Source organism: Oryzias latipes, chromosome 6 (assembly GCF_053564925.1).
Source record: "Oryzias latipes strain Hd-rR chromosome 6, Olatipes_Hd-rR_3.1".
NCBI classification, from domain to species: Eukaryota; Metazoa; Chordata; class Actinopteri; order Beloniformes; family Adrianichthyidae; genus Oryzias; species Oryzias latipes.
In genome coordinates, this window is record NC_136242.1 from 21382438 (window position 1) to 21403126 (window position 20689).

At 37.6% G+C, this 20689-nt stretch overlaps 1 long non-coding RNA gene across 1 annotated transcript in view; it reads left to right on the forward strand.

Moving 5' to 3' along the window:
• Positions 1-5979: 5979 nt before the first annotated feature.
• Positions 5980-20689, forward strand: part of LOC144992564 (uncharacterized) — a 54013-nt gene continuing 39303 nt past the window's right edge. The window contains exon 1 of the long non-coding RNA XR_013656621.1: positions 5980-6250. This is a non-coding gene — a long non-coding RNA (uncharacterized LOC144992564). The remainder of the gene's footprint in view (positions 6251-20689) is intronic.

Here is a 20689-nt window from a genome sequence, read left to right on the forward strand (position 1 = left end):
TCAGTTTATAACTTCAATAACTTGCGCTACAGCAAAAATATGAAAAAATGAGGATTAGCAAGAACATGTTAAAAAGAAAGTAACATAGGAAGAGTGGTTATTCTGACATGCAGAATGACTGAGTACTGGCTGTCTATTTTTCATTAGAAGTCTTCCGTTTACTCCCTCTAATATATTTAAGTGTCTGGTTTTCAGTTTTTCAATTGCAGGTCATTGGATTTGTCAACTTGTTTCTCAATGGATTTTGCTTAAATGTTTACATTTCTGTCACCAAGACTGGTCTCATGCATATTGGGTCCTACATCAGTGCCTGAAAATCACACTTTGTAAAAAAGTAAAATAGCCACATGAACGAAAATCTGGAAATCAGTTTTACCTGAAATCTAGATTATTTACATCACTGTTTTCTGTTTTGTTGGATTTTTTCATATTTTGATTTGATTTGAAATGGTTTATTTCAAGCAATCAAATAGAAATAATACACAAAAACAATATAATCATCAGTTATACTTTCATACAGTAACTAATCAAACTTAGGATAATTAGACATAATTAATAAATATTGCTTGAAAGGGAGTGGAAGGAAGCGAACTTATATAATTCCACCCCGTTATACTATAACCATTTTATTACATGAATTTATCAATATCCGGTTCCTAGGTTTTATCAGACAGAATTAAGAATCATAAGGTATCAATAAGGCACATGCCAAAGATGAATTACTTAAGTACTACGTCAAAAATAACTATTTTAGAAATTAACATGGCAAATGCAGCATCTGAAATATATGCAAATTATGTTACTTTTAAAAGTCATTCATATGCTTTAAAAAATAATACTATACCAGTAAAATAGACACAACACTGTTTCAGGAATTTTCATGGCAAAATTTCATCAAGTATCAAAAGTTAAAAACATGTGCAAAGTTATGCTACATTAGGAAAGATTTTTGAATCAATTTATCAATTTTAGGAGCTAGTGAAGTAATATCATCAAAAGTCAATCAATTTAACAATTTTATATATATATATATATATATATATATATATATATATATATATATATATATATATTTTATATTAAACTAAGTGGTTTTCAGTATATTCTGACAAGGCTATATGATTACCCACATTAATACACCGTGCTTTGTGAGTCTTTAATGATTAGGGCAATTACAGACATATGTCCTTTAATTCCAAATCTTTTATTTAATCCGTTGAGTAGCCAGACAGAATAGAAAGCCATAACAGACATTTAACGCATATCATGTTTGATTTGCATCCACAGGGAAGAGTAACAATTAGGCCATAGGAGAAAATAACCAGCATCAAGAACAAAAAAAAAAAAAAAAAACATAACACTTGTATCTGTTTGTCACTTCTTTCTAGAAGACAATGGGAAGACAGGCAAAACTCAGAGTCAAATGAAAGGTTAATTGGAACCAGCAAAATGTCAACCAATTTTTTTCCCAACAACCAGAAGGGATTTGCAGCCCTTGGTGAAAAAGATGTCAAAATATCTGCGCAGTGTATTAACTTCCTCACTGTCATGACCGCCTGAAGAGAGTTATGATGACATTTTTTTCACTGTGGCAGTGAAAGTGTCTGTTTGTGAGTTAGATGGTGTCTGTATGCACGTGCTGGGCACTTTCTGTTTTGTTATTGCAGGACCACCTGGAGCCGACAAGTATTTGCACCAAATCTCTCACACTGTTATTGTCATAATATATTAATTCCCTCCAGTACGTTTAACAGTAACACAAAGGTATTTGACAACTACAGCCTCGTAATTTTGGCTTCATTCAAACAGACACATCAGACAGCAATTGACAGCAAAATTATATTCTGTGGTGGTTTTCTTTCTATAAGAAAGCTTATCAAAGTTTTAATTTATATAATCCATGTCTCTCAGATGCCTAATTTTGGATAAGAGCTTCGTTTTAATGAATAAAACAATTTAAAGAAGACTGATGAAAGGAGCCTTTCAATGCTTTAGTTAACTTTTAAAAGTAATTATCTTGTTTAGGGGACTTTAAAAATGTAACCAACAAAAAGAAAAAAAAAAACAATTTAAAAAATGGGATTATTGCGATCCTTTGTGCATTACAAATATTGATATACTGGCACTGAACTTTCCTCATTTGAGCAATACATTTATGCAATTCTGGGAATTCTATCATGGGTCTTAGAAAAGCCAGTCCAAAAGTGAAAAGCAAGAGGAGAAAGATGACGAGAGAATGATAGATGTCAGATAGAAGAAAATGACCCTTTATCTTAAAAGATGGCTTCAATTACTTTTAAGTCTAATGCTACATGTACACACCAGGCATGTTTGGCATGTTCAAGAACACGCTGAAGGTGGACTTATAAGTGGACTTATTTTTTAAAGGTTTGAACTGTGAGAGTTTAAATAAGAGAGAAAAGTGTGAAAATATTCATGTCTGTCTGAGAAAAATGTATGAAGTGTGTAATGAGGGGTTTGCAGCCTTAAAACATCTATAACCTACTTCATGGATTCATTTTTAGGTTATTTTTAGGCTAAAGGCCCGTTCACACCGGGACGAATTTCGCCGGCGATTTTCGCCGACGTTTAACGCCTCGTGACTAAACAAAGGGCACCAATGAGAGTGTGCACACCGACGCGAAAAAACGCCACGCGTCAAAGCGTCAAAAAAAAAACGCCTCGGGTTCGTTTTTTTTTTTTCGACGCCTCGCGTCGAAATCTATTCAACCAATGAGAATGGCGCTTTTGCACACGTGTCTGGAGCTTCTGGAGTTACAGTAAAACACAACTTGCGGGCGCTCAAACACAAAACTGCCTTGCTGAGCACACATACCAGCGAAGAAGATAGATGCCAAGTAGCCTCTACACAGCCGCGGAGAAATAATGACGGACATTCTAAAATATCCCCGAACCAAGTACCAGTTGGAGCTACTGGTGCTGGAAATATTCATGATTTCTTTGTATTATTCTGACAAGCGCGTAAATACTTGCTCTCTTCTTCTGAGTGAAAAGCGACTTTAAGAAGCGTAAAGTTGCGCAGCGCCACCTTGTGTACAGGAGTATTTCTGTTTACATTAAGCGCCATATAATGTCAGGGAATGAAATTGCATATTCGCTCGGCCCATCGTCAGCGAAAACCGCCTGGGTGTGAACACAAAAAACGTGGCGAAAAACGCTGGCGAATTACGCCTGGCGAATATTCGTCCCGGTGTGTACGGGCCTTAATAGTGGTCATATGAAAATGTTGTGCTCAAAGCTTGAAACTGTTTTATCCAAGTTTGTAGACTTGTACTGAATGAACTAATCTGTGATTCGTCAAGTTACCATTTGTTTCATTAACTCCTATACAGAAAACTGTAATGCAATGATAAAATTTTACAGAAATTTGACAGAACTTTTTAAAACTACTCTCTGTATATTTCAAGTGTATTGATTTAAATAAAAAAAACAAAAATGCATTTTAGAGCTGCAGAAAATCCATACATGTTAATACAATAAACTAATATAGTGCTTGTTTGTTGAAATTTTACATCCATAATTTATTCAATCTGTAAACATTAAACGTAAACTGTTTTGTCTTTGCCTTTGACGAAGGACAACTTAGCTTTTATCTTCCTCAAAGGACTGTAGAGACTAATGACAATAAAAAGGATAAAAGGATATCTCTTGGTATAAGAAAAGGTGCTGTGGCTCAGTCTTAATTGGTGAGTTCCCTCGCTAAGTTCATCCAGTCTCGAGGCTGCCAGTCAATGAACTGGTCAATTAATCTTTTCCGTCTTATAATGAGGTGAGAGATTTCCAATGACTGGACCTTCGCACAAAGACAATTTGCCCAAAGGATCTTCTGTCCCCACACCAAGTGACCTAACAATTAAAAAATGTACCTCCCTACTTCCCTCACCCCACCGACTGGCAAATTGGTCTGACCCAACATCATATCAAAAGGACAAACCACTATTTCAAATCGACTTCAGAGGCCCACAAGGGGCAAAGGGCATTATCTTCCATGAAATAAGATTGTTGTATTAAGGCTTATGGCTCCATATAACTCTGTCCTCTTTATTTTGAGGTAAATGAAAAGAGACTAGTTGAATCCCTCCTGCAGTGTTTTACAAAGGTTTAAATCTCTGGGGCAGAAAAAGAAAGAAGGAAAAAAGAAAAAAACAATAATTTGTAACTTGACTTTAATTCAATGATGCAGATGAGAAAGCGTAGTAAGCCAAAGGTCTCAGGGTTAAATGCATTTGACCTTGCATGTTAGCATTTTTTTTATGTTTTTTTTGCAGAGAAACAGCATAACAGGGATCCACTTAACCTCAAAATAACTACCACACTTGACCTAAATACTTAGGTGTACTTTGAGAGAAAATACCAACAAAAAATTAGAAAAACGGCCTTTTAAAACACTCAGACACTTTTTAAAGAGACAAAATCAGCATTTTTAATGTTCAAATAAACTTAAAGAACAGAGGGAAAGAATTAGTGTAGTGACAAAAAAATTACAGTATTATGGAAAAAGCCATAGTATACAGCTGTGTTTTGAGAAATAACGCAAATACAGGAAGCGAATGAAGGAGAACTAGCATCCAAGAGAGTGGACAAGAAGGAGAGATAGAGAAGAGGACTGGTGAAGGTTCTTGAATACCAACAGGACAATTTTGAACTGAATTCTTGAATGAACAGGGAGCCGGTGGATTTTAAAAACACATTCATTTCACTTGTTGCTCAGTGACTACTTGAATTTCACTCACCAGAAGTTTACATTTTATTTAATTTTTAATTTCTTGTGAAAACTGGGAGGTAATTCAAATACAATACAGGCAGTCAAAACTAAAGAATTCCATTGCTACATTTACAAAGTGGTCCCGTTAACAATCTTAAGTACTATATGTGCACATTTAGTTATTAATTACAGTGCTTTTTGCAGTGTTTTATTACTTCACCAGGCCATGATGCAACTGTGTGTTGGGGAGGTGGGGGTTTCTCAACCAAATGGGAAGAGGCTAGGATAAAAGTCCGCACCACCAAGTCTGAGGCCATGGTTCTTGACAAGAACAAGTTTGTTCTCTCTGAGTGTGTGCTGGGCTGCTGCCCCAGGTGGAGGTGTTAAAGTGTATAGGAGTCTTGTCCAAGGAGGGTGGGGTTGGACGTGAGATAGACAGGCAGATTGGTGCAGTCTGTGTGCCAGTCAATTCTTGTGAAGAGGGACCTAAATCAAAAGGCAAAGTTCTTCTGGTCACTCTTTGATCCTACACTCTTGTATATTCACGAGCTCTGGGACAAAACCGAGAGAACAAAGTCCTGCGATGCAAATGGATGATATCAGCTTTCCCTAAAAGACATCACCTTCATGTCCAGAGGAGCCGGCTAATGCGGCAACGGCATTCGGTTTTGAAGCCTCATGGACTTGTCCCTGGGAAGGTGCCAGTGACATGCAGTCAGGTGAGGCACGTGAGCCTGTGCCTCACCTGCAAATTATAGTTTTAAAATAACACAACTGAAATACAAATGAAAAAATTTTTTTCAATTAAAAATAAAAATAAAATCTTAATTTTTAGACGTGTCTATTCTATGATAACTTTTTTATGTGGGTTTTTATTGTTTCTTTGGTAAAAACAATTAAAAAAATAAAATAAAATAATTCCTTGTTTAAATACTCAAGAGAGCAGCGGGGGGGGGGGGGGGGGGGGGGGGGGCAGGAAGGTTGAGCTTCCCCTGCACTGCACACACTGACGGGAACTGTAGCTGACACATGCACTTTACTGTTTCAATCTTTCTAACATCATGAAAGGCGCTTCATTTTATATATAATTTTTTTTTCTTATTTGTTGCCAACTGACTGATTACATTGGTGCCAGTTTACGACCAATTTAGTCTTTTTTATCCGCCAAAAATGAGCAATAGAAATACACTAATTGAGGCAGGCAGTACACATGCCTCAAGGCAGAGGGCGCTGGTGATCCCAGAGAAAGTGACACCATGGTTAAAGAAGAATAGAATTAGTGGTAGCAAGTCAACTGCAGCTGTGTAAGAGAGAAATTTCAGTAATGGATTCTGTGGTCCATTGGTTTGTGATAAAATACACATAATTTAATTTTTGAGAAAAAATTGGTCTGGGTAATGGATTAATATTGTTTAGCATCATTTTCTAAATGGAGGATTACTTTTCCAAACTGAGGAGTTTCTTCAGACACGTCACGCAGAAGAACTTCAAGAAGCAGCGCATGGACTTCATTTATAGATACAAGTAAGTCAATATTAACAATTTTGGTGCTTTTTTTTCAATGCTACAGTTTGAATGCAGAAGAAAAATGTTGAAGTTATATTTTAATCATCACTTAATTGTTGCAGATAAAACTGTAAATAAGCTACTCTGGCTTCATATGTTTGTAAATCTGACTGATGACATCAGTGGCTCACCAGCTCTGAGACTCCCCGCACATTACTGGAAGGTGCTCTATGCATTTCCCACCAGACAGAGAAAGCCTTGAAAAGCCATGGGTGTGTTTAGGTTTCTTTTTGTTTGTCAGTATAATAGAAATGTCAATTTTGTCTTTGGAGAAAAACATATTTTCTTTCAAGTATAAAAAGAAAATAGGCCTACTATTTTTTATCTTTATTTTGTTGTAGCAGCATTTCATACAACTTTTGAAGATAGTTTCTCTCTGTTACATAAAAACTTCCAGAATTATTAATAAGATCTGCTTTGGCTACAACATATGATTATATATTAAAATTAAAACAAAAAGAAAGTACAGTAGAAAATAAAAATATATATAAGTACAGATACTAACATTTGTTTTATTGATTACAAAGTCATTAAAACACATAGTTCATGCTGCTATTAAGAACATTTCAAACCCTCTCTGAACCATTGATAGACAGCAGTACTCCCATGTAAACGTTTTAGACATGAAATGAGAGTGGGTCAGTGTGTGGAATGAGAATAGACCCCAGAAATGCAGACGGCTTAGGAATGGTGCAACAGAATTTGAAAAAAAAGGCCACTGGGAGCAAAAAAAAAAAAAAAAAAAGGAGGATTTTCTTTTAACCCTTAAGTCGATGGAGATGTACAATATTTCCAGGTGTCCTGAATAAGAAAGTATCCAGACAGATTACAGGAAGTGAAAAACAGAAAACCCCCTGGAGCACTTCAAAGTAAAAAAAAATGAAGACAAAAAAGGAAACAATTACATCCTAATTAGAGAACCAAAAGCAGTTGTTCAAGGGGCAGACATACATCCTCAAAAAGACAGCATGGTCACAATCCAGAAACCACAAAAACATTGTAAACAAACAGAGCCATGCTGAGGGGGAAGATTCTCAATCAGAGATCTTTTGCGTAAAGTCTGCTTAAATAAGCAGAAATAAATGTGGGAAGCATGTTGATTACCTGAAGGTGCTTAGTGAGTGGTGCAATAAAATTATGAATGTATGTAGAAAACTTGATTTGAAATTAGTTGGAGGTCCAAACTCACTCAAAATATCAGTGCATGAGGTATGTTTGCTTTAAGGACTACACCATTTACTTATTAATGAAATTCAAAATAAAAAGTGAAAGTGATGCCAGCTGTTTTAAAGTATAATTTGTTTTTTTGCTTTAAAATTATTTCACAACAGCATTTGGGTTTCGTCACATGGTAAACATTTTTTGACTAGTGGACACTGTTCCTTTAAATTCACTGTTATATGTCATTTGTCATAATCCTCAGTGATCCATGACTGTACTAGGTGCTGCCATGCAGAATGTTGTACAAACCCCAGGAACTACTCACTGCTTCGATCTTATTGTTCGACCCCTGACATTTTATCATTGTCTACAAGACTTTGAACACTAGAGAATTAGAAAAAGAAATTGCTTAGAGATTAGCCCTAAAGACGGAACGCAAACCATGGGAACACATGTCAAAGCAACAACCATACAGATGACATACTTCAGTGTTTCCCAAAGAAAACACAACAGAATGGTCTGTGCTATCCACCTACGCTCTGTACTGGTTTAGGCGTGTGTTTGTTTCTTGGATTACATGGTGACATTTTGAAAAGATGAGCGATAAAATACGGACATTTCTCAGCAGTCGGTGGAGTCAGATTAGCATATATTTTCCTAATGTCTGTGCTTTCATCAGCTTAAGTCACACAGTGTGGTGATTCATATTCTCTGTACCTTTACACGCAATACTTTCTTTATTGCCAATTTTCAGCAACCAAAAGATGCATAGCTTCCATAAGAGATAAATGTTTGAAAAGATATTGTTCTGCTTTTTCAAGCTTAATCTACCGAATCTGAACCTCTTCATATTATTGTGATGGGGTTGTTTGTGTAATTAAAGACCAAGGAGGAATGACTTAATAGTGAGAGTACCTTAAATACAGGTCAAGATCAGAGTCAAGTCTTTATTGGCTGTGTCTTGTACATGACAAACTCCTCTGAGAGTAATTAGTTGTGGAGGGTTTAGGACCCTGGGGGTGCCGGGGTGGGCAGAGGGGGGCGTTGAAACGGAAAGCAAGCCAGTCCCACTCACAATTGATGCTCAGTGAATCTGAAAGGTCATACCATGTTTTCTGGCAATTGACTCGATTGGTTTGGATTCTGCAGCATAAGGCCAGGACAGAAAAGCAGCATGTGTGCGTGTTTGTGTGTTTGTGTATGCGATTGTGTGTGTGAATCTGTGTTTCTGCACATTTGCTGGGAAATGTGCCCTGGAGATATTTTTTGCATTGACCTTATTACCCCTCACAGTGAAGAGCTTGCCACAAAACTTGCTCCCTCTGACTTTTTAACACACAGACACATTGACAATTTTAACCTCTGCTTACCATTTCCTTAAGAAAAAAAAAAGGACAAATTCTGAAAGAATTTAAAGCTATGCATTACAAAAGTAAAAATATATATACATTAATATGCCTGCCTGTAAGTCTGTGCAGCTTTTGAATTTTGTATGATGCAGAAAAATTAAGTGACTGCATTAAAATTGTATAATTAGAAAATGTATGTGCATGTTTCTGGCTACAAAAAAGCCACAAACTGTTTATTTGAGGTTTTAGGAAAAAACTAATTTTGAAGAAGATGTGAGATTGAAACTGCTAAAGAAGCATCTCGTCTGATGTGTAGGAGTGAGAAGGCCGAATGCAGTCTCACCAGCAAATCATTTGCCAATCTTTACTCCGCCATGCCTACGCAGTTGACTCCTGCACTCCAGCAGATCGGTGGCAGAGGTTCAGAATCACTTAGATCATTTTACCCGGGGCACAAGGGGGGCAGAGAGGAGCCACTGACCCTGCGCTCATCAGGCATTGCTTTACGCCTTGCTGACTTTCCGAGTGTGACATTTCTCCTGTATTTGCCCCCTCTTAACGCCTCCCTGTGTAACCACCACTGTGGTGCAGAAAAAGATCATTGTCTATAGAGATATCAATCAAATGAACAACATCTGAGGTCAATCTGCTGTCAGTGCTCCCTCTTTGCTGCTGCGGTTTTCATGCAAAGTGACAATAATGACAGAATGTCAGAAGTGTTACCTGTCGTAGTCAGTTAACACAAGATGACACATTAAATTCAATTGTTCTTCAAGGGATGTACTGTACCTGTCCCCCTCTCATCAGCCTGTAACGCACTCTTTCTAGCTCTGGTAATGTGATGTGATTGTTTGTGTATTTGTGTATGATCAGACTCAAGCCCCTGCCACCATTTTCCCCGATGGACCCGCCCTCTGTTGTGGGTCACGCAGTGGTCATGACATTATTAAAGGATCAATTGTATCTTGAAACAGTGCCTATTTTCTGTGTGGACATGGACTGAATTGAGCTTCTGTGTAGCAACCTCAATATCTATTTAAATCACTTTACAGACAGTGATGTATTGGATTTACTTGTATATTTTTCAGCACGTCTAGCTAATAAATCAGAGCAATTAAGAGAAAAACCACAGTTGTCTTTATAAAAACAGTTATAAGCACACTTAAAAGCTGCTAATGTCTAATTATCAGAAATGTTTCATGCTAGAATGCACGTCATAAAGTTACTATGCACTCTCCCTGTCTATAAGCTACTGTCACTGCAGACAGATAGGAAGGTAAAAGTGAGGGCATGCTGTTCTGGGATCAACACATGTCTGTAAAAGCCCGGAGGTTCCACAACAATCTGTTTCAGTTGGTTCACTCTTCTGCTGTGACCATATTTTTTTTTTTTTTTTTACTGCTGTTTGAGCTTCTCTGCTTAGGTACAAAAACAGGACATGCACCCCACCCGCCTGGGTAGTGAAGGAGATATAAGTCAGGGAGCCACTCTGTTATCTAACAAAAAAGCCAAGGAGGAACATTAAATAATTTCTGTCCTTCCTGGGCTACAAAGGCATTTACGACTTGGCAATCCTGGGCAGTGACACTTTCAATTGGGGTCAATTGGACCCCTGCCTCTGGAATTAAGGCTGTCTTTCTGCCTTGGGGTAATCAAGGGCCATAGATATAATTAGAGTCAGTCTGGTTCAAGCTATGCTAAGTGAACATTTGAGAAACACTAGGGGTCACTGACAGTCCATGCAAACATAGAGTCAAAAGACCCTTCACTGCTGTATAACATTACTTTCAGGTTTCACAAAAAGATAAACTTTCCATCCTCTTACCTGAGGTGGAATGTGATACACTCTTATAACCAAATTTTATTCGTTTGTTGACCTACAATTATTTTTGCTGAAGCTGTTGTTTCCAAAGTTGTGGTAGCATACCATAATTTGAAATTTGCCAGCATTTTAATTTTTTTTCTATTTATATCTTTGCAGTTTAAACCTGACTCTTCTCCCGTGTCCCGTTTAATGGAGAGAGTGTGATTAAGAGTTCTTCGCTCGCTTTCACCAGCAAAGCTAAACATCTTAGCAGCGGTGACACGGCGGTCTAGTAATTATCTAATTGTTCAAGCTATGTCTGTCTTTGATTTATGATCTTGCATCAGTGGCTGACCTGATTTATAATGAGGTTTCCCACTTGTGAAAATATGATCCTGAATTATGTGGCACCAGCCCAATTATCTCTTTGTTCTGCCGAAACTCCATTGAGATGCACATTGACAGTGTGCATGTGCATCACAAACAGCTGCTGTTGAAGATTTCATCCAATAACAATAATATAATCCATCATTTTAGATTGGGGCAATCACACCTCATTTCATGTTATCTCCTTAAACTGTCTCCATGTAGAGGCGCTCCACAGCTTGTATATAAAAAAGAAATTCATCCGAATGGACGTTTTCTCTTTGTGTTAATAATTTTATAACGGGAATTAGCACCATGTGATATCTATGGTGGGATCTGGCAACTCGAAAACAACAGAAACGTAGGAGCAGATTTAGGAAAAAACAACTTTTCCAACCTTCCATTAATCCGCAGGCCCCCCATTACCAGGTTCAAGCCACAGAGTCAAAAAACTGGGCACTAAGTGGAGCAAGTTGCTTGGCACAAGGACAAAGTTGACAGAAAACATAAGGCCTCCACATACTGTCTGGACAGCAGGAGGCACAGGTTGAAGAATAGACCCAGTGCCAAGCACATCCACTATACAGATGAGCTGCCCCCTTCAAATTAGCACAGGGCACGGAGACTGCTGCTGGTGTCTGATGAAAAGATTCACGGCTGCCACTATTTGTACCGCTAAGGCATTCATCAAATTAATTACTGGCGGATCCAAGCACCTCTCTGATACCTCTTTATTTTGAGTCCTGTAAATGGGGGCTCAAGACGAGTGCTGACAGAGAGGCCTAACACACCAGTCTTTCACAGCACATAATTAATTGAAATCTTTGCTAGTTTGACAAATTGGAATGATGAATCTATCTTCTATGAATAGCTTAAGAAAAAAAGCATAATCAGTCAAAAGCATACTGTAGAAGCAGCATCTCAGCGTCTCACTCACTCATGCATTCTTTTGCTCTGCAGCGTTGTATGATCCATTAGGCAGAGAAAGCATGGCTTGCTGGGGAGACTTCTTCTTTTCACCTCCTCGATTGATAACTTTGGGTTCTTGTTTTAATAGAGTGGTCAAGGTGGAGAGCATCTTTGTACTGTTCAGTGGAATAGAGAAGAGCATAAATCAAACTCACTTTTATGTCCATGGAAAAAAGAAGAGTCTAATCTGTGTCTTTAAGTGTTACATTTTATCAATTATTACAATTCATGCAATTGAACCCACAGGGAACTGCAATTTAACTGATTGTTCCAGTGAGCTGCCAAGACAAACAACAAACAATGAGACTAAGGTTGAATGGGTAGGGAAAAAGAACATATGCAACAATAACAAATAAAAAACAGAACATGTGAAATACGTTTCACTTTGAATCTCAAATAAAATAAAATAAACAATTGTCAGACAATAAGAAGACAACCCTATTTGAATAATGGCGGTCTGTGTTTGAATGGGAAAAAAAAGAAAAGCTACACTTTAATTTGGTTTGAAAAATGACCCTGTAAACGTCACACAGTTACAGCAGCTGCTCAATGGAGGTCATTATTGCTGGAAATGGGCAATAACCAAAACGAATTAAAGGCTACTGTCACCAGTCGGGTTATATTTTAAAATGGATGCTGTTTTACTAACTTTTTACTAAAAGGGACACTTTTTCACCCTTTGGGGATACATATTTACATTTTTCTTGGTCTACTTTTGCTCTCAAGTCGCTGGATAGTTGTTCCACATGTACACAGATGGAGAACTACACCAGAGTTCACTTGCAAACGCACCGAAACCCTTGTTTTCAATGAGCTTTTACACCTGCCAAATGAAGCGTACTATAAAAGTTAACAAGCTCTGATGCAGTCTTACATGAAATGTCCCCTTTGATGTTTGACATCACAACCAACGCCCAGTTATTACAGTAAGTAAGAGGGTAAGGGAGATGTTTGCTGGACTTTCACAAAAACAGAAGTCTTTGCAAATTCACATGAAGATCAGCAAAGAGAGATGCCCAACAGATCAAGTGTCCTTCAAAAAACAAATCTTGAGAAGAGAAAAAGACCCTTGTTTGAAGAAAACATGTCTTAGTGACTAGGATTTAGAAAAAAACTATTCCCGGCAAGACTATTATTCTTATCGTATTGGCACATTTTTTTGCTCATTTAAAGAAAGGCTGCAATTGGGGAAATCATTTTTGATTTATTTTTCTAAGAGGCCTGTTTTTGCAGTGTGTGACTAAAGGAAGTGATGTTTAAAAATGCAGTGAAAGAAACACAGAAACTCTAGAATAAGCCAAGATGTAAAAGTTGGGTACACTGCAAACATCAAAAACTTTAGCAACCGCTACCTGGCAACCATTTGCAAGTTTTTGAATTCTGGAAGATGAGGATGCAGCATCTTAAGTCAAAGTTGACTTTATTGTTCATTCTAGCACAAGTACAGAGAATTGAAAATTTCCTCCTCTCAAACCTTACGTTAATGAATAAAATAAAAAGGAAAAACTTGGAAAAAATAGACAAGCAAATTTAAACTGTTTGCAAAGTTAAATATTTTGAGAATATCTAAGGATAGCTGCATAAAATATGTCCAAAAGAGAGTCATGAAGACCAAGCAGTGACAAATAGGATAATAAAGTGTGAAAGTAAAAATGTAAAGGTAAATATAATATAGGCTTAGAGCTTAACAGATTGATAGCACTGACATATGGCTGCATAGGTTTCAGATACGAACTTCATATTTGTTTAGGAGTGGGTAGTTTTTGGGGGTCAGAAGTTAGTTACCACGGGGAGCTAGGGAAGGTCAGATATCAGATGGGGGAGGGAGAAGATTAGTTTCCTGAAAACTTGGTGGATAAAACTATTGATCGTGAACGATTTTTACCATCTTCAGGATGTAGAGATGTTGATCACCAGTGATGCTGGTCTGTGTTCAGATAGAGGTTGCTCTACTTGCATGAAGCTACCAGGCAACTTGCCTTCCTTCTGTAGTTGGACTAAACTCTGCTGCTAAATAGACCCACCACAGTTGCATCATCCACAAACTTGACAAAGAAGTTGGAGCTGTGCTTTGGAGTCCAGTCATAAGTCAACAGAGGGAAGAGGAAATGGATCAGTATACACAACATTGAAGTAGTGTTGGATGTGTTGTTTTCAGCACGTACCGCCTGTGGTCTCCCAGACAGAAACTCCAACAACCAGCTGCACAGAGTTTGGTTTGAACCAGTTTTGAACAGGTTTTTGTGAGATAATAGCATTGAATGCTGATATTTAGTCAACAAAACAACATTCTGATGCCCAAGTATTTAATATTAAGGTTTGTGAGGGCATTATATAGTGTAGTGTTGTCATTTGAAAAGGCAACTGGAAGGGTGACAGTTAGTGAAGCAAGAATTGGATGACTTCTTTGGTACTGGAATGATGGTGGCTTTGAGGCACATGGGAACAAACATCAGCCTGCTCCTGAGAAATGCTGTCTGGAAGGACACCAGTAGGTTCCACAGCACTTTTTCTCAGAATACATCTAGCATGTTGTCATGGCCAGTCGCTTTGTTTGTATTGATCCTAGAGATGGATTTCCTCACATTTCCGGATGACAGAGACATTGCCGTCTGGGGATGGAGGGGACTTTTGTTCAGGAATGCTGTTCAGTTGCTAGAAGTGAGCAAAGGAATCATTCTGCTTGTTCAGCAGAGAGCTGGAGCTGTCACTGGAGTGTGAATAGGGCATTGATGGTCTGAACTCCACAGGTTTTGGGTTTCTCTGCTGTCACTAGGATACTGTCTCTCAGATGTAGCAGGACAGGTTTGCTTTTGCTGTCTAAATTGATTACACAGAAACAAAAAGTTACTCTATCTTATACTAACTCCTGGGAGAAATGTAGCCACTCTAATTCATTTAATGTCCATTTTTTTCACCAATATGCAATATGACATCTAAAGCTCATGTTGGAGCTAAATAAACAGTTTTGGTATAACGCACGAGTCGATGGACAACAGCGATCCCACTCTGCACAACGTTTTGTTAAACAACACTATGTTGCCAAGGAAGAAACTTTATTTCTGCTAAACTATTTTCCTGTTTGCTAGCCCCCTTGGGGGGGGCAGAGGTAGAGCTGTTGACCTCTGATTGAAAGACTGGAGACTCAGCTCCTGAATTGCGCACCCACATGTCAAAGTGACCTTGGGCAAGACATTGAACCTCACATTACTCCTGGTGGTTACAGGTTGGCAGCAGTGTTTGGCAGTGAAGTCACCATCAGTGTGTGAATGTGTGTGTGTTTGCATGGGTGACTGTAATGCGCCTTGGGCCTTTGAAGAAGGTAGAAAAGTTCTATATAAGTGTTTGTATTGATTGTTAAATGAAACAATAATAACATGATAAAGTCTTATTTGTTCATGTTTCACCAATCAAGTGTCAAAAATAAAATAATTTTGCACAAAAGATCTTCCAAATTATTGATTTAAGGTTAAAAACCCACATGCTCAGCTCCTCATAAATAAAATAAGATGTATGGAGACAGAATGCAATGTGAGGGTGAATGTCCTTGTGGATCTGTGAGAACCTGGAATGTGAAGGTTACCACTGCGAAGGACATCTTTTGTCTATGGTAAGTATTCATCCCTAATAGGTTTGGTTTGGGCGTGAAATATTGAAGTGCCATGGTAGTATGTAACATTAGTGCTGTCTCTTGGGGAAACTGGAGGCTGATCTCAGTTCAGTTTGTAGTAAGATAAGATTCAAGGTAAAATAAAAAGCTTAGGTATATGGACTGTTAAGCCGTACTTTTGCCAGTTTTCTAACAAAAAAAATAGACTTGTGTTGGTTAAAGGTTTTCCCAGAATATGAAATGGAAATGCTGGTATTTGTGAGACATACATTATTCTTAAAAAAAAAATCAAACTATTAATTCAAATAAGTTCTGAATGCTTCATCAAAAACAGCCAGTTAAAGCAATTAAAACATGACTTGTAAGCATCAGTTTTTAAAAAGAATAAAAAAAGGTGCAGGAAGCTCAGGGATTTTCCGGTTTTAAAAAGTCATGACACTCTGAATGTTATGGCCTTTGATTGAAATGCTTGCCACAGAGCGTGACATGAGTATTTCCTCTTCGTTCTCCTATTATCAGCAGAGCCTGTGGTGCACAGCCTAATCCCTCTTCATCAAAGTGGTGTGGGCAGCAGTCAGCAAGATGTGACCATCAATTAATCACCCACTATCCCCCTGACCGAGCTCAGCCTCTGCACAGATGTGAGGCCTCATTGGTTTTAAGCATTCTCACTGAGAGATCTGCCGCAGACCGAAGACTGCCACAAACTGGCTTTGTCAAGGGGCTTCTGAGGCCAGGAAAGCTGTCCCCACTATGAAAGTCATGGTGCTCCGGGGTCAGTGAGAGAACGAACCATCAGATTAACCTCTGAACAGAGTCTTAACTACTTCCTTTTTATAGTCTGGCTTCAGTGTCTCAACCTAATTCATTTTTGAAAGAAATGGCCAATTATGTTTCTTTAAATGATTCTGCACTCTTAGAGAGGTAAAGCTGCCTTAGAAGTTCAGCTCACTCAATTTCACTCTTGGGGGGTTTATTTTACGAAAGCATATTGTCTCATAGATACGAACTAAAAGTTGGATAAGCCGATTTCCACAAAACAGTCATCCTAACATCCTCCTGCTGTCCAATTTCCTGTGCATAAGCCATGCAATGTTCACATACTCTTATTAAATAAAATGTAAATGTCATTACAAATTGTATGTACACCCAGCTTGTTCTCTCAACTTCGGATGCACTCTATTTTTTTGTCACCAACCGATGTAATATTCCATGTAATTTTAAGCATATCTGGCCCAGTGGCTTAGAGCGCTGCAGAACAGAAGGGTTGCAGAGTTCATAAATGAGCAAGAATCTCCAAATGAGTTTGGTGCCCTCTTAAACTTCATGAAATTAATATAAGCAGACATCCAGCAAGCTGCAGGCTATTGCAGAGCTGGGGAAGATCACTTAAGCTCTCTGAGTTCTGTAAAAGTTTTATAAGCTGACTATAAAGACTTGGTGCCTATTGGTGATGACAGAAGGCGACGAGGTGACAAATAAACCTTTACTGTCTTCACTTAACCCCTCACTCAAATACTGAGACAACCGAAAACCTCGAAATAGCGGTTCGTGGTCCTCGACCAGGGTCCCCTTGGCTGTATTCAAATAGAAAATTTGTTCTGGATTATCGAGGAAACAAACTTTGGTTCACTTTAAGTGATGCCCCATTAAAAAAAAAAAAAAGAAATTCAACAAAGTACATCTTTGAAATTGGGTTTCAAATAATTCTTCTGGCCTATGAGATTTAAAGGTTGTTATTATATTACTTGAGTAGAAGTAAAAATAATTCAACCAAATAACCTTTAGAATAATTGCAATAAAGTAACTAGTGCGGTGTAACGATTCATTTTAACAACAATTTGATGCTTATTATAATTTGTGGTTGCTTATATGAGTCAAAGTCAATTTTGGTTCATTCAAGGTTCCAATTCACTGACGTAAAATGGATTCAGGAAGGACACCTTCAGCCCAAAAATTCAATTTAAATATGTGTACAAAATAAACAATTAAATAAGAATTAACGACAAATCCATTCACATTTTAGTTCTATGAAGTTCAGCCCACTATTGTTTTTCCTCAAAAATATTAAAAGTAGAACATTTTTAGAACATTCTACCACAATGTATGGTCACATGTCTATGTAAAATTTAGAGTTTCCAAACATGTTGTCCACTGGGATGGTATTGGTCGATTTTATAGTAAAATAAACCTACCATGTCTAAATCCAAATGGTATTTTCAAATCCTGATATTGATTTATTTCATTTTGAAGCAATTTTATAATGGTATGGGTCGATTAGATTTAAAACTTGCTTTAGATAGATCAATCTGGTTGGATTGTAGGAATATAAATCAATTAATCGATGAAGTCATTTAATTTTTCCACCCCTAGTAACCAGTGAAAAGAATAGTGTACTGAGCAACAGTTTGAACAGTTCACAGACTAAAAGTTCTGAAATACTAATGGAAATTTCTGATATGCCTGCATATTAAAAGAATTCAAGCAGATAGTTGAAGATACCTTACCAATAAGACCATGCATTCTTAAAACAATTTGCATAAATGTTATATACAAAAATATAAAATGCAACTCCTTTAACTAAATAAGAGTACAGCTTACTCATCATAAAACGACTACATTAAAAGTACTCTTATAATTACATTTTAATGTCACCAGCCTGACAGACTTTTTCTGTCACTGGTCACGTCAGACACATTTTAGCACGCACTGTACTCAACATTATTCACTGTACTGTGAAGGTGGACATCTTTGAATCTCTGTGTGGGCTTTTTCTAGTCCAAAAACTTGCTTTATCAATTTCTGATCCCAAAATGCCCCTTAATGTGCATGTGAGTGAGATGCCCTGCAACAGGCTGGGGACCTGTTCAGGGTGTATCTTGCCTTAGCCCAATGGTAGTTGGGTTGGCTGCTGTGACTCCGTGACCCCAAAAAGGTTAAAGTTAGTTCTGAAGATGAATGGATTAATGCCTGGCTGGCTGGCTGGCTGGATGGATGGATGTTTCCAATTATGGTTTGGACTTTGGTTCAACTCTTTAAAGATGTCTTTGGATTTTCTGTCCTCCGTCTATTCATTGTGTTAACATTTTCAGTGTGTGTACCCGATCTCTAGTTGTTTGTTTATAATAATATGTTTAGATACCAAGGGGCCTCTTTAAGCACTATTCTAATGGAAAATTGCATCCAACTGAAAGAGTTGCAGGATAACTTGGTTACTTCAGTGTCACTGCATGACCAATAAAATTCCTGGTGGTGCCACAAGGAGACGTTCGGTTGAGTGCCACCACTGGTGATTATTAGTATTGTGTGGGTGGTGTTGGTGATATTTGCTGTATTTATTCAGTATTGGGAGTATGTTTTTTTAACTTGCTTTACATAATCTCTGAAAATACTATTTTGCCACTTTGTTGAAGTGGAAACTCTGGGCAGTACCACTGTGATACTTCAGGCTTCTCGCAGGTCAAAATCCTATGACTAGAGAGATCATCAGTCCAGTAAAGTATTTTTTTCTCATCCGAATAGTGGGTTACTACTGTAATTTGATTGAATTTGGGGAAATATTAGGGCTGGGTGTTACAACCAAACAAGACCACAGAGAGATGCATTTTTTGAAAATTATATATGGATGTTTCTAAAACACTGTTTTTGCATAACTCAAGACTGAACAAAGATGGAACTTTTCAATAAAGTACAAATTCTGACATTGAAAACTCAGTAAACATCTTTTTTGAGAGTTCAAATAAAGTTTTAAAAAGATAAGCATTATTGAATTTAATGATTCATCAAATTTTTTAAGCTGCGATTAATTTGATTTTGTTGAAATCTAAACCCAACCTAGAACATCAATGTTAGTCCATCGTCATGGTTTTAGCCACATGTCAAGAAAGTGAGGATGTGTGAAAATTTCACACAGACCACAGCTCCTTAGTTTTTGATAAAAATGTAAAATATATACACAAAAAAGCAACTAAATAAACTCTTTTAAACCTTAAAATACTCTATTTTCTTAGCTGAGAAGAATTTAAAATTGGAGTGATATAGTGCATGGTATAATGAGATTATTAGGCATGAGTGAAAGAACGAGGTCAGCACCAGGGCACGGTATGTAATAATCTCAGTTGCAAGCATCATCAGAACGGAAAAAAGAAAAAGTGTGTGGGTTGGAAGCACACCTAGTGTGTGTAATTCTGCGTGTGATGGTCAGTGTGTTTTCACTTGTCTGTGTTTGAGAGGGACAGAGTGAGAGGAAAAAAAAAAGGGAGGGAGCACATACTGGTTGCTGCAGTCTCCCCTGTGGGCTAATAGATTCGAGATGACATGCTCTGCGCTTCCATGCTGAATGTTCACTGAACTTTCTGGCAAAAGAGGATGCCACTAAAGACAGTTCAACCAAAGGTTAACATAAACAAACAGCTGAAAATTGTGAGCAAGATATTAATAAATACACAGATGACAAATGGGTCCTTTCTCTTGGCCCTTAGCCTCAAATAAACTCTTTAGAAAGGAAGAAAAAAACCATTAATTCTTATGTTGTTTTTTTTTTTTTTGACAACCATGTTTGTGGAGCTCTATATTTTCTGGTCAATTAATAGTCTAACTCATGGAAGCTCAGATAAAATACAATATAAGTCACATGTTGCATGGTTTGGGAAATAAATCTTTTTTTTTTTTTAGAAATATTTTGGACAAAATCATAATAATGCTCACATCTAAAGCTCATGGCTGTGAAAATTCTGCTGTCCTCCAGTGGTTGTTATCATGTACTGCATATTGCACCGTTAATAATTTTGTTTTAACTGACAGCTCATTTCACGCATTACATTTGTCAGACTTTCAAATTAGTAATCTTGCGTCACTTTGGGGTCCTTTTCAACTTTAAAACATGCAAATAAAATTCTTTTGCGACAAATTCTAGATCTCTGCTGCTTGTATGATTTCAAAAATATCCGCTGCCATCCTTTATTATGACAGTGTGGAGCCAGACTGTGTTGTTAAGATGAAGAGGAGCTTGTGAGTTGTCCATGCTGGGAGACTAAAATTTATCATTGCCAACACTAATGTGCCAATTTTGTGCTTTTAGCCGCGCATTGTTAACTGTGATTGTCATCTAATTAAATCGTGGTTCGTCACAAGAGATG